We start from the raw sequence: 14,379 nt of genomic DNA on the forward strand, positions 1-14,379 counted from the left end.
ATTATATATTTTCTGAAAGCAAAGGCCCTGTAGAATAAAATAATGGCTGTTGCAATTTTTTTTATGCCACAGAATATTTGTACAAATATTTATCAAATCAGTGAAAAATATAATAAAATGTAAAAGTCAATAGATATCAAACATGTCAAGTCATTAACCACTTAAGGACCGCCACACGACGATATACGTCAACAGAAGAGCATGGCTGGGCACAAGGGCGTACATGTACACGTCCCCTTTAAGAACTCAGCCGTGGGTCGCGAGCGCGCCACCGGCGGCGCGCTCGCCACCCCGGTCCGAAGCTCCGTGACCGCGGGACCCGAGGACCCAGTCGCCGCCGGTTTCCCCCGATCGGGTCACAGGAACTGAAGAACGGGGAGAGGTGAGTGTAAACAAACCTTCCCCATTCTTCTTTGTGGCAGTGTCACTGATCGTCTGTTCCCTGTCATAGGGAACGACTATCAGTGACGTCACAAGCCACGCCCCCATACAGTAAAAAAACACACAATAGGACACTCTTAACTCCTTCAGCGCCCCCTAGTGGTTAACCCCTTCACTGCCATTGTCATCTTCACAGAAACCAGTGCATTTTTATAGCACTTTTCGCTCTGAAAATGACAATGGTCCCAAAAATGTGTCAAAAGTGTCCGATGTGTCTGCCATAATGTCGCAGTCACGAAAGAAATCGCTGATCACCGCCATTACTAGTAAAAAAAAAAATGCCATAAAACTATCCCCTATTTTGTAGACGCTATAACTTTTGCGCAAACCAATCGATATACGCTTATTGCAATTTTTTTTACCAAAAATAGGTAGAAGAATAGGTATCGGACTAAACAGAGGAAAAAAACTTTATTTTTTTTATATATATTTTTTGGGGGATATTTATTATATAGCAAAAAGTAAAAAATATTGCTTTTTTTTCAAAATTGTGGCTCTATTTTTGTTTATAGCGCAAACAATAAAAAACGCAGAGGTGATCAAATAACACCAAAAGAAAGCTCTATTTGTGGGGAAAAAAAGGACGCCAATTTTGTTTGAGAGCCACGTCGCACGACCGCGCAATTGTCAGTTAAAGCGACGCAGTGCCGAATCGCAAAAAAGGGGCCAGGTCCTTTACTTGCATAATGGTCCGGGGCTTACACACAATAGGACACACTTAACCCCTTCATCGCCCCCTAGTGGTTAACCCATTCACTGCCATTGTCATCTTCACAGAAACCAGTGCATTTTTATAGCACTTTTCGCTCTGAAAATGACAATGGTCCCAAAAATGTGTCAAAAGTGTCTGATGTGTCTGCCATAATGTCGCAGTCACGAAATAAATCACTGATCGCCGCCATTACTAGTAAAAAAAAAATGCCATAAAACTATCCCCTATTTTGTAGACGCTATAACTTTTGCGCAAACCAATCAATATACGCTTATTGCAATTTTTTTTACCAAAAATAGGTAGAAGAATAGGTATCGGACTAAACAGAGGAAAAAAACTTTATTTTTTTTTATATATATTTTTTGGGGGATATTTATTTTATAGCAAAAAGTAAAAAATATTGCTTTTTTTTCAAAATTGTGGCTCTATTTTTGTTTATAGCGCAAACAATAAAAAACGCAGAGGTGATCAAATAACACCAAAAGAAAGCTCTATTTGTGGGGAAAAAATTACGCCAATTTTGTTTGAGAGCCACGTCGCACGACCGTGCAATTGTCAGTTAAAGCGACGCAGTGCCGAATCGCAAAAAAGGGGCCAGGTCCTTTACTTGCATAATGGTCCGGGGCTTAAGCGGTTAAAGTGGAATTTCAGTAATTTTTTAAACTTTCCAACTATTAAATCTTCAGCCCTCGTTGTTGTTTTACTGTAACTTTGGCTAGTAAAACATTTTTTTTTCTGCCAGTAAATACCTTATACTGAATTAGAAGAAGAAAGCTAAAGATGGCGCTGTTCAGTGGACAAATACCTCAGGGGGAGGGGCCATGTATGTGCAAATGAAGTGTTATACCAACACGACTATAAAAATATCAAGTGGGTAGATATCACTACCAATTATAATTAGTGACAGTGCTATATAGAAATATTCTAAAGAAATAAATCAATATAAATACTCATTATTGTATGCTCTTCAATAAATAAATAAAGTGAGTTAACTGTGCAAATGTTCACAGAAAAAAATCAAAGTGACGTGTTACCTCCAAATTAGTGACCTCGGGCCAGATCCATGTACCTCGGCGCATATTCCCGCCAGGCGTAGCGTATCTAAGATACACTACGCCGCCGTAACTTATTTTTTTTTTTTTCGAATCCTCAAAGAATTTGCGCCGTAAGTTACGGCGGTGTAGTGTATCTTTGGCGGCGTAAGGGCGCGGAATTCAAATGGATGTGATGGGGGCGTGTTTTATGTAAATACGTCGTGACCTGACGTAAACAACGTTTTTTTTTAACGGCGCATGCGCCGTCCGTGGGGGTATCCCAGTGCGCATGCTCGAAATTAAACAGGAACAAGCCAATGCTTACGACGGTGACGTCATTCTACGCAAATCCCTATTCGCGAACGACTTACGCAAACGACGTAAAAAATTCAAAAGGCGACGCGGGAACGACGGCCATACTTAACATTGAGTACGCCTCATAATAGCAGGGGTAACTATACGCCGGAAAAAGCCGAACGCAAACACGTAAAAAAATGCGCCGGCCGGACGTACGTTCGTGGATCGCCGTAACTAGCTAATTTGCATACTCGACGCTGAATTAGACGGAAACGCCACCTAGCGGCCGCCGAAAAAATACACCTAAGATCCGACGGCGTACTAAGATGTACACCTGTCGGATCGATCCGAGATGCAGTCGTATCTTGTTTTGTAGATACAAAACAAAGATACGACGCGCAAAATTTGAAATTACGCGGCGTATCAAGAGATACGCCGGCGTAATTCTTTTGTGGATCTGGCCCAATATGTGCAAACTTGATTCATGTATTAATGCTTCAACTTATTCATATATATTCTCAGTAAACCAAAAAATAAATCAACTATAAAAAAGTCCACAAGAGAATCCATAGTGACACGTGCTTCATCCAAATGTTGTGACAGTCTGTGCAAAATTCATTTGTGACAAAAAATTGCTTGTGGTGACTGCACTGTACTCCCCTTATGTGCTCCCACTCAAAGGCGTTAAAGGGGTTGTAAAGGAAAACATTTTTTTTTCATAATAAGCATCCTTTACCTGCAGACATTCCTCTTTTCACTTCCTCATTGTTCGTTTTTGCTCAGAAGTTGCTCTATTTCTTCTCTGTTCTGTTCACTTCCTGCTTGTCTGATTGTTACTCACCACCGTGATGGGAGGCTTTACTGCGGTGGTCAGTAACGTGCTCACCCCCTCCTGGGAACTACATCTGTGCGGCAGGACGCTCTCTACGTGTTAGAGACTTCAAGGAGGTGTGAATTACTGGGCGTGCCGCAATGCATACTGGGAAATGTAGTTCTTACATGAACGAGCGATGCAAACCAGGAAGTGAATGATAGAACAGAAACTAGAACGCCGGAGGTGATATAGATGAAGGAATTTAATTGGTATTTACTCGTTTTTTTAACAGAATCATTACACTATTCTGTCTGTCTACCTTGCAGACATTCATTTTAGGCATTTTTTTTTCCTTTACAACTCCTTTAAGCAGGAATAAACTCCAAACTGTAAAATCCCACGTGCACAGTATCCTCCTCACATCCAGGTAAGAAGATCCATCCACAGGTAAGGAAGTGAAAAAACTTTTCCTACTGAATCTTTCTCTGTGGTGCAAGCTCTGGCCAGGTATCCACATAAAAATTAATATAAGAAAATACCCATAGCGTGATATTGAAACAAGCTAGGTATTTATTTAAAATTATAATAAAATCAAAGAGCACCAATGCTCAGCTAGGTGGTACAAACAAGTACAAACAAGGAACAAGTTGGTTCCTGTAACGTACCTGGTGTGTAGAGTCTGATGCAGGGTAGCCTCTCTTACGACTCTGGTTCACGAGCCACTGAATGTGGTTACAGCGGACTCGGAGCACAGAGGGGTAGGAGTGCCGAGGTGATGATGGGTAGTTGCAGAAGGACGAATACCTCTGGTGAGTAGATGCTGAACACAGAAGCGGAGGATGGGTCAGCGACCCGCACGGGATCTGCGACTACAGCGGCACAAGCAGGAAACAGTTCAGATATAGCAGAGTCAGACAAGCCGGGTCATAACAGGTGAGCGTGCAGGAAGATGGCTGAAGAATAGTCGGTAAAACAAGCAGGTGGATCTGGCAACAGTGAAGTCAAGCAAGCGGATGGTCAAACGGAGCCGGGTCTGGATTGGAGAGGTTCGGGTAGTCAGGCAAGCCAGGTTCAGGTTTCAAACAGGTATTCAAGCAGGATAAACAGGTAACAGGTCTCAGGTATGATCTGGTCAATACTGCAGATCAGGCAGCGAAGACACTGTGCTGCTGAGGTGTTTAAATAGGGCAGCCTGCTGTTAATTTCTGAAATCAGTCTGCACCATTAACCCTTAAGTGGCAGATCCATGACATTGCCCCCCCCCCAAGGGGCAGCCTCCGGATGCCCAGTCGGGCTTCTTTGTCAGGATGAGCAAGGAAAAAAGCACGTAACAACCTCTTGGCATGTATATTACCTTCTGGCTCCCAAGAATTATCCTCTGGGCCGTACCCCTTCCATTTGACTAGGAACTGATTCTGGCCCTGTCGCTTCCGACAGTCCAATATGGCTTCTACCACGTATTCTTCCCATCCGTCCACATGAATGGGTTCTGGAGGTTTAGACCCTCTGTTGGGAAAAGGATCGGCAACTGCAGGCTTGAGCAAAGAGACATGAAACACAGGATGTATCTTTAGGGTGTCAGGCAAAAACAGTTCGTAAGAGGCTACATTAATTTTTCTTTTGACTGGAAAAGGACCCAAAAACTTAGGTGCTAGCTTTTTAGACGGACAAGGTAATCTGAGGTTATTTGAAGATAGCCATACCTGATCGTCCGGTTTTAGATCCAAGTCACCCCTTCTCTTCTTATCGAAAAAAAATTTGCTGTCCGCCTGAGCCTTGGTAATTGCGTCGTGCAAAAGTTGATTGTTGCGTCTGAGAAAGTCCATAGTACTTTGTACGGCTGGAACTGGTGACTCTGTAAAGAAATCTGGCAAAAATGTTAAATTGAACCCATAATTAGCAAAGAAAGGAGATTGCCCAGTAGCTGAATGATTGGCATTGTTGTATGCAAATTCTGCCAAAGGTAGCAGGGAGACCCAATCGTCTTGGGAGAAGGTTGTGAAACATCTAATATATTGCTCTAATGTTTGATTCGTCCTTTCCGTTTGTCCATTGGACTGGGGATGATAGGCAGAGGACAAGGACAGTTGAATTTGTAGTGTTTCGCAGAGAGCTCTCCAGAATCGGGAAGTAAACTGAACCCCTCTGTCAGAGACGATATTAGAAGGTACTCCATGCAATCTGATAATCTCCTTGATAAACACGCGGGCCGTCTCCGCTGCAGAAGGCGTGTTTTTCAGGGGCAAGAAATGGGCCATTTTGGTGAAACGATCCACAACAACAAAGATCGCCGTACATCCCTCGGAACGAGGAAGTTCAACAATGAAATCCATTGCGATCATTTCCCATGGTCGGTTGGGTACTGGTAACGGTTTTAGTAAACCCCAAGCTTGTTTTCGGGGTGTTTTATTTCGGTTGCATATAGGACAAGAATTGATGTATGACCTACAGAAGTCCTCCAGATTGGGCCACCAGAATGTGCGTCGTATTAATTCGAGAGTTTTATTAACTCCAAAGTGGCCTGCTAATGGATGATCATGACAAAGTTTCAAGACCTCGACTCTGATATCTTCTGGTACAAAAACCTGACTTCCTCTCCAAAATAGTCCGTCTCTAGAGGTTAGTGAGATATTAGAGGGTTTAGAGGAATCGGAAGAGGCCCTTCTGATCATAGAGAGTAGGTCGGTATGTAACAGTAGGAAGTTGTTGTCCGGTAAAATGGTATCAGGAGTGGATGCATCCTTCGGATTGTCGTGCATTCGGGATAATGCATCCGGTTTCACGTTTTTAGATCCTGGCCGGTAAGTAATGTGAAAACAAAAACGAGAAAAGAAAAGAGCCCAACGAGCTTGTCGAGGTTTAAGGCGTCTGGCAGTTTTTAAGTATTCCAAATTTTTGTGATCCGTATAGATCAGAACAGGGTGAGCGGCGCCTTCTAGCAAATATCTCCATTCCTCTAAGGCGGTCTTAATGGCTAGTAATTCCCGATCTCCCACGTCGTAGTTCTTTTCTGTGGGGGAAAGCTTTCGAGAAAAGAATCCTATTGGATGTATTAGATCTTTATCTCCTAAACGTTGGGAGAGGACGGCCCCAACGGCAACTTCAGAGGCGTCTACTTCGAGGAGGAAGGGTAACGCTGGATTGGGGTGTCTGAGAATTGGAGCTGAAGTAAAAAGTCTTTTTAGAGTGTCGAAGGCCTTCTGGGCTTCAGGGTTCCAACGGAAGCGAAGGTTCTGTTTTGTGAGTTGTGTGATGGGAGCGACAATAGCAGAAAAACCTTTAATACATTTTCTATAAAAATTCGCGAATCCTATGAAGCGTTGTACCCCTTTCTTATCTAAAGGTGTTGGCCAGTCTAAGATTGCAGATACCTTCTTTTGATCCATCTCAATTCCTGTTGGAGAAATTACCAAGCCTAAAAATTGAATGGTTTGCTGCTCGAACTCGCATTTTTCTGCTTTCGCATACAAACTGTGCTGGCGAAGACGATCCAAAACTTTACAGACATGTCCTCGGTGTTCTTCTAAGGAACGAGAGAAAATTAATATGTCATCTAAATAAACAATAAGGAAAATGTCCAAGAAATCTCTGAACACGTCATTAACAAAATGTTGGAATGTTGCAGGCGCATTGCATAACCCGAAGGGCATGACCAAGTACTCGTAGTGGCCATAACGGGTACGAAATGCTGTCTTCCACTCATGTCCGTCTTTGATACGTATTAGGTTATACGCTCCCCTCAGGTCTAATTTCGTGAAAATGACGGCAAACCTTAGCTTTTGGAAGAGTTCCGGTATTAGGGGTAAGGGGTAACGGTTTTTCACTGTAACATTGTTGAGTTCCCGGTAGTCAATGCAGGGACGGAGAGATTGATCTTTCTTTGTAACAAAAAATATTCCGGCACCTGCTGGTGAAGTGGACGGGCGGATAAATCCCTTTTCCAGATTTTCATCCAGGTAGATCTTTAATGCGTCCTGTTCTTTTTCGGAGAGTGGAAAAATTCGTCCGAAGGGAATCTCAGCCCCGGGAAGGAGGTCGATCGGACAATCATATGGCCGATGAGGTGGAAGGGAGTCAGCTCCCTTCTTGCTGAAGACATCCAGGAATTGGTGGTAGGGTTTAGGGACGGATTGTAGCAGACTTGGATCGGTATTCAAACAAAGTAGGGCAGAAGATGGATCAGGGCTACCAGGTAGACAGTGTACTTGACAGTAGAGGGATGAAAACAAGATTTCTTTGGATATCCAATCGATCTGAGGATTATGTGCTTTAAGCCAAGGTATTCCCAGGATCACCGGGAACAAAGGAGACGAGATAACGTCCAAAATCAAAAGTTCCTTATGATTGGAGGCAGTGATGGCAGGTAAAGGAAAGGTTTCCTGGGTGACTTGCCCGGATTTGATATGTGAGCCATCAGCCAAAAAAACTGAAAGTGTAAAGTTCTTTAAGCGGACAGGGATGTTGTGCATATCGGCAAATGAGGAGTCAATAAAGCAGCTGCACGCACCTGAATCAACGATGGCTTTGACCGACACCGTCTTTCCTGGAAGCTGTAACAAAAGGGAGATATCGAGAAGGTTGGTATTAGTAGAGATAGCAGAAATGTTACCAGGAACTGATGATCGGGACTTACGTAGTTTAACAGGGCAATTGTGAACGTAGTGGCCGGCCTCACCGCAATACAGGCATAAGTTCAGCTGGCGTCGGCGAATGCGTTCTTCTGGCGGTAAGGTAGGTCGCATCACGCCTAACTGCATGGGTTCAGGAGTGTCCAAGGAAGAGCCAGTAGAGTTAGAAGAAGTTGGTGGCTGATAACGAGAAGGAGGCAAAGGAGCTCGGGTAGTGACCCAGACTGGGCGACTTGGCTGAGAAGATCGTTCTGCTCGGCGCTCCCTTAATCGTCGGTCGATCTGCACAGCTTTATCGATCAGGTCATCCAGGGTGTCAGGTACCCCAATACGGGCCAATTCGTCCTTTAAAGCTTCGGACAAACCTAAACGAAATTGATGGCGCAAGGCTGCGCTATTCCACTGAGTGTCCGCACTCCAGCGGCGGAAATCTGTAACATAGTCCTCTACGGCCCTTCGCCCCTGTTGGAGAGCGAGTAGAGCCGCTTCAGCTGTGGCAGTTCTCTAAAGGGTCGTCATAAAGTTGCGCCATGGCCTGGAAAAAGAACAGCAAAGTCTCGGTTTGGACACTGTTCTCCTCCAGTAATCGATGTGCCCAATTCAAAGGTTCCCCTTGAAGCAAAGAAACAACAAATCCTACTTTGGTAGCTTCCAAAGAAAATGTGCGAGGTTGCAAGGCGAAATACAACTGACAGGAGTTGCGAAAGTCCCGGAATTTGGTTCGATCTCCAGAAAATCGTTCGGGCATGGGAACCCTGGGTTCGGGCGGTAACATCACTACTGACGGACCAGAAGCGGATGAAGATGCAGATGGTCTAGCAGCAGATGCTGAAGTTGCGTCCCCAGATGCTGTTAAGTTCTGAACTTGTCCCTCCAACCTTATATAGCCATCTTGCAGATTTTTCACGGCTTGGGTAAGGGAAGCTAGATGTTTACACACCTCTTCCATGGCCGGAACTACACCTGCAGACTCTGTCATGGCTGCCTGATACTGTAACGTACCTGGTGTGTAGAGTCTGATGCAGGGTAGCCTCTCTTACGACTCTGGTTCACGAGCCACTGAATGTGGTTACAGCGGACTCGGAGCACAGAGGGGTAGGAGTGCCGAGGTGATGATGGGTAGTTGCAGAAGGACGAATACCTCTGGTGAGTAGATGCTGAACGCAGAGTCAGACAAGCCGGGTCATAACAGGTGAGCGTGCAGGAAGATGGCTGAAGAATAGTCGGTAAAACAAGCAGGTGGATCTGGCAACAGTGAAGTCAAGCAAGCGGATGGTCAAACGGAGCCGGGTCTGGATTGGAGAGGTTCGGGTAGTCAGGCAAGCCAGGTTCAGGTTTCAAACAGGTATTCAAGCAGGATAAACAGGTAACAGGTCTCAGGTATGATCTGGTCAATACTGCAGATCAGGCAGCGAAGACACTGTGCTGCTGAGGTGTTTAAATAGGGCAGCCTGCTGTTAATTACTGAAATCAGTCTGCACCATTAACCCTTAAGTGGCAGATCCATGACAGTTCCAGAGTACGCGTTTCATCATACAGACGTCGTCTAAGACGAAACATGTAAGGGGGGATTGATTGATTGATTTAATAGATTTATAATGCGCCAAATACTGACCCGTCAGGGCAGTGTCTAAGCGGGACCAACTTGTTACGCAAATACGTCACTTCCGGGACTTCCATAATTTCGATACACCATCCGTGGAACGCAGGGGTGGACTGACCATTCGGTCAGTCGGGTACTGCCCGAGGGCCCCGTGGTGGGAGGGCCTGGGCCCCTGGAGGTGCCTGCAGCAGCGTCAGCTTCTACGTCTACACAATAAAAAAAAACTCTGTACCCCCGAGATGCCTTGAGTTGAGCCATTAAATCCCGGGCAGCTAGCTGGGTGATGTGACTATTGTAGGCTCGCTCCGCTCGGGAGGTATGAGCTGGCCTGGATGGATGGCTCAGGGCCATGCGGGGATGTACAGGGCACCTCTCCCCCCTGTGAAATTCAGCGGAGGGGGCGGGGCGATAAGTCACTGCCCCGGAGGATTGTCTGAAGGAGCTGCTGGACTTGGAGGCAGAGCAGACATAATTGCACAGACACAGGAACGAATGGCATCCACGCTGACCTGCCTTGTGTGAAGAAGCAGGTCAGTGTCATAAATAATAAAAGCACTGTGATTGCAATTACTGTGACAGTCTAATCTGTGTTATAAGAGCCATGCTGAATTGATTGTTTCTTTACATTTTTGCCCTATGCTGTGACAGTGTGCTTATTTACCAGGTAGCAGGTCAGGTCAGGACAGGACAGGACAGTTGCTATTTACTAATGCACATGATGAGCCATCCATCCCGGCCAGCTCATACCTCCCGACCAGGGTCGTCATCAGGGGGGTACAGGCAGTACACCTGTAAGGGGCCCGGATGGCAACCCCCTTTAAAAAAAAAATAAAAATTATTTTAGGGGCCCGGAGCCCCACAGGGCCCCAGATGGAAACCCCTTTTTTTTTATTCTTTTTTTTATAAAAAACAAAATATTTTTTTCAATATATTTTAATTTAATTTTTTATTAAAGGGCTAATTTTTTTTTTTAGAGATCCAAAGGTCCCCAGGGGCCCGGTGGCCCCCAAGGCCCCAGATGACAACCCCCCTTTTAAAAAAAAATAAAATATATTTTTTATATATTTTTGTATTTCTTTTATTATATATATATATATATATATATATATATATATATATATATATATATATATATATATATATATTATTATTATTATTATTAAAGGGCTCAGAGGTCCCCAGGGCCCCATGTGGCAAACCCCCCCTTTTTTTTATTATAAATGTTTATTTTTTTATTTTTGTTTATATATATTTGTTTTTATTAAAGGGCCACAGGGCCCTGGATGGCAACCCCCCTTTTTTTTAATATATTTTTTATTAAAGGGCCCAGAGGTTTATTTTTATATATATATATATATATAATATATATATATATATATATATATATATATATATATATATATATATATATATATATATATATTTTATTAAAGGGCCCAGAGGTCCCCAGGGCCCTTTTTTAAAAAGAGGGGGGGGGGTTGCCCTTTTTAAAAAAAAATATATATATTTTTTATTTATTTTTTTCTTTTTATTAAAGGGCCCAGAGGTCCCCAGGGCCCCGGATGGCTATCCCCCCATTTTTTATATATATTTTTCTTTATTTCTTCTTTTTTTTGTAAAGGGCTCCCCCCGCTTCTCAATTCGGCCGCCCCCCCCGCTTCTCAATTTCAGGCGGCGCCGCGGCAGCACCCCCCCCCCCGGTTCTCTGCTCCAGGGGGGGCCCATGCTTGAAGCTGTGTAAGGGGCCCCATAATTCCTGATGGCGGCCCTGCTCCCGACCCTCTCTTACAACAGCCACATCAACCTAGCTAGCAGGATTTAATGGTTCAAGGCACTGCTTTCCCGGGGGTTACAGACTCAGTTTTTTTTATTGTGTATGATAAGCTGCCGCTGCTGCGGGCACCTCCAGGGGCGGACTGAGCCGGCCCGGGGCCCTCCCACCATGGGGCCCTCGGGCAGTGCCGAATGGTCAGTCCGCCCCTGCACACCAAATGGTGAGTCCGCCCCTGCACTCTGATATATGGTACACTGAATGCCACTCAGTGTATAGATATCAGTGTTAAATATAGGGAATAGCACTTAGACCTGGTTCACATTGAAGCAATTTACCATGCGATTTGACATGTCAAATCGCATGGCAATGGCACTAACCGAATCGGTGCAATGCCCCATTTGTGGCGCCGCACCAATTCCCAAAAGTAGTTTCTGTACAACTTTTGGCGACTTCTTGGTGCAATTTCCATAGACATCTGTGCAGCAACCCACACAGATGTCTCTGAAATCACCCGCCAAATTCGCACTGACATGCGGGTTATGAAATCGTGCAAGTTTAGCTGAACTGTCTCACACAATTTCATTCCCGCTGTCAGTGTGAACCTGCACTTAGGCCTGCTTCACATCTATGGAATTTTTTTGTGCTTTTTGCATTTTGCAGATTTGCACAACAATCCATTTATCATGGTTTCCTATGGAACACGTTCTGTAGTGCAAATCTGCAAAATGCAAAAAGCACTAAAAATGCCATAGGTGTGAATCGGGCCTAAGTGAGTGTTATTCCCTATATATATTCCTTACATTGGTGATCAGTGGGAAGAATGTCCCTTACATTGGTGATCAGTGGGAAGAATGTTCCTTACATTGGTGATCAGTGAGAAGAATGTCCCTTACATTGGTGATCAGTGGGAAGAATGCCCCTTACATTGGTGATCAGTGGGAAGAATGTCCCTTACATTGGTGATCAGTGAGAAGAATGCTCCTTACATTGGTGATCAGTGGGAAGAATGTTCCTTACATTGGTGGTCAGTGAGAAGAATGTTCCTTACATTGGTGATCAGTGGGAAGAATGCTCCTTACATTGGTGATCAGTGGGAAGAATGCTCCTTACATTGGTGATCAGTGAGAAGGACAGTGATGGCGAACCTTTCTGAGCCAGAGTGCCCAAACAGTGATACAAAACCAACTTATTTATTTCAAAGTGCCAACACAGAATTAAACCTACCAGCGGCTCTGTACAGAGGATGGGACTGATCATCCCTCTGAAAGGGACCAAAAACCTACAATTATGCCAGTTTCGCTCAGAATGCTGGGTTTAGGAATGCACTGTGCTCAGAACGCAACATACACTGGCCTACCTGACCATTGCACTGGCCTACCTGACCATTGCACTGGCCTACCTGACACATGCACCCTGCACTACTCACCCCCCACACACAGTACAATGTAGAATGGAGGATCCATTATCCTCCATACCTCTCCATGGCCTCATCTTCCAGCTCTTTCCCCTGCACCGGGCAGGCAGCATTGCAAGAGTCCCTGCCATCCAGCCGCTCCTTGGTATCCCCTAGTCAGCTAGCAACAGCTGCACCTCCCCATGGACATGAATGCCCCTCCACTGTTCCACAGGTCGCAGTGCCAGGACAGGCTGGACCAAAGTAGTCCTGGGGCAGGGGTATCTGGAATAGGGTGCCGCAGAGAGGAATGCCCTGAATGCCTCACCGGTGTAGGGGTCCGGGGAAGGCAATAAGCTGCAGCACAGACCCTTGGGATGGCGGAGGAATAATTTTCCAACCCCCCAAATGTCCCACTTGGGGCAAGATGACTGGCTGCCCACCACCCCTGCCGACGCCACTGGCACTGATGCAAGGAAGGGAGCTGGCTCACCGGTGTAATTGACTGCCTGGCTGGGGGTTTTCCCCCCTATTCTGGCGGCGTTGGCTCAGTAAGCTGGCGTGCCCACAGAGAGGGCTCTGAGTGCCAGCTGTGGCACGCGTGCCATAGGTTCGCCATCACTGCCCTAGGAGCTCTCTGAGAGAACCAACCCTTTTCAAGCCTGGGCCTTGCCTGCTAGCTTGGCCCAGGAATAATGCCTGATCCTGGGGAAGGCCCCGGGACGGATCCCCCTGATGATACGGGGCCTAGTGAGGAGGAGGTGGAGGATCTGTCTGTAGGTCCAGGCCCTGCTGTGGATGCAAATGTCTTCAGTCAGAAGAGCATTGATCGTTTTAGGGCGATTGGAAGAGCTGAAGAAAAACTTAAAATTTTGAAGGCTGAACACAAATCTTTCAAAATCAAGTACTTCCAGGCCTGGAGTAAAAATCGTTTGGCCATGAAGCCTGAGTTGCAGGAATTGGAGGAAAAGGTAAAGGAACAATCTTTATTATTAGAAAAGCTGAAAGATAATAGTGGAGAAAAGTTTGATAATGAGAGGAGATTTGCCAGCCAGACAGCAAGTTCCAGGGACCAGCCTCAGATAATGGATGACCCGGGTCCATCTGCCTCTGCACCTCTCCCTCCATGTCAGGGCTTGGAATCGCCGATGGCAACCAGCCAGGGGGTTGAGAGTGAGCATGGCACCCTGAAATGTATCCAGGAGATGGAGTCACCCCTGAGAGCACACAAGCTTGCTTTTACAGAAGTCCCTGAAGCCAAGCCAGTACAGGTGGAGAAATGTCAGCACACCTCACTGTCTTCCAACATGTCTGCCCAACCTGCTGTGGTGGACGGTGTCCTGACTAAGGAGCAGAAAGTGAAGGCCTTGTGCAGAGCGCTGCCTGGAGTTTCTGCTGGGACCTGTAGTTCCTCTGTACAAGGTATGCCTGTTACTAGCAATGAGATTGCCTCACCTGAGCCTCCCTGTGGTGGGGGAGGGGATCAGCATATTGCACCATGTGCAGTGGAAGAAGCAATGGAGGTTTCACCTGTTGCAGTGTCAGACCAGCCTGCACTATCCCCCGATGGAAACCCTGTCCTGACAGAAGAGAACCGACCAGCTGAAGCTTCTACAAGCACAGCAGTGGGAACTGACACTGCTGGGAAGACTGCAGGAACTGTGAATATTCCAGCAAGTACTA

The sequence above is a fragment of the Rana temporaria genome, chromosome 1 (assembly GCF_905171775.1).
Source record: "Rana temporaria chromosome 1, aRanTem1.1, whole genome shotgun sequence".
In the NCBI taxonomy this organism is placed as follows: Eukaryota; Metazoa; Chordata; class Amphibia; order Anura; family Ranidae; genus Rana; species Rana temporaria.